Source organism: Dipodomys ordii, unplaced genomic scaffold, assembly GCF_000151885.1.
Source record: "Dipodomys ordii isolate 6190 unplaced genomic scaffold, Dord_2.0 Scaffold15, whole genome shotgun sequence".
In the NCBI taxonomy this organism is placed as follows: domain Eukaryota; kingdom Metazoa; phylum Chordata; class Mammalia; order Rodentia; family Heteromyidae; genus Dipodomys; species Dipodomys ordii.
In genome coordinates this window covers 1,860,811-1,861,900 of record NW_012267231.1, presented here as the reverse complement: position 1 = coordinate 1,861,900, position 1,090 = coordinate 1,860,811, and the positions used below count along the sequence as shown (strand labels likewise).

The window sequence follows — 1,090 nt, the reverse complement described above, 5'->3', positions numbered from 1 at the left end:
AGCGCAGCCCCGGCCCGGCGGCGCAGTGGCTTCCCGGCAGGGGCCCAGCTCCGGGAGAAGTTCTCCTCCACTCCCTCCCCAGCCCTGGGCTGCTGGGAGCCCGGAGCCCCAGGGACCCCCGCGGCGGCCTGCTCCCGGGCAACGGGCTTCCCTGGAAGCCAAGTCGGCCCTGCCGCTGGCTCCCCGGGGCCCGGGCTCCCGGCTCCCAGCCCAACCCCAGAGCCGGGAGTCGGCCCGGCCACGCCGACCCTCACCCCGCCGTCTCCCTCGGACGATTCCTCCAGAAGGCCCAAGGTCACCTCCCGAAACAGGACAAGAATCAGCCCCCAGGGGCCCACAGCGGGCCGGGCGTCCCCACTCCCCGGAACGCAGGAAGCAGAGCAGGGCCGGGCCGGGCCTGTGATCAGGCAGCCACCCCGGAGGCTGAGCTTTGAATCCCGCTGGCCCAGAAGCTTAGTGCAGTCCCAGGTAGGCCGCTCACCTCCAGCCCCTCCCCTACGCAGTCGCCTTGGTACCCCAGGAAGGACAGGGTGAGCAGATGACCGTCACCCCACATGCCCTGATAAACACGTCCACACAGCTTGGGGGAGACTGAGCTGTGGCAGTGGAGGCCCAGGGTTCACACGCCAGCCCCACACTGCACTGCGCTGCCATCACCGCGTCAGCATCCGGGAGCAATGATCACCGCGCGCCTCCTGCCCAGAGCCACCCCAGCAGCGGGCCGGGGGAGATGGAAGCCACGGAGGCCGGGCCTCTGCCTGACACCAACGACTGTCTACCCGACCAGTCCTGTGACACGCTCACGACCACCCCGTCCTGTGACACGCTCACATCCACCCCGTCCTGTGACACGCTCAGGACCACCCCGTCCTGTGACACGCTCACATCCACCCCGTCCTGTGACACGCTCACGACCACCCCGTCCTGTGACACGCTCACATCCACCCCATCCTGTGACACGTTCACGACCACCCCGTCCTGTGACACGCTCACGACCACCCCGTCCTGTGACACGCTCACATCCACCCCGTCCTGTGACACGCTCACATCCACCCCGTCCTGTGACACGCTCACATCCACCCCGTCCTGT

The 1,090-nt window shown here is 68.8% G+C and overlaps 1 protein-coding gene across 1 annotated transcript in view; it reads right to left on the bottom strand.

The window, feature by feature from the left end:
• Positions 1-1,090, bottom strand: part of Man2a2 (mannosidase, alpha, class 2A, member 2) — a 26,377-nt gene that overhangs the window by 4,202 nt on the left and 21,085 nt on the right. The window lies entirely within an intron of this gene.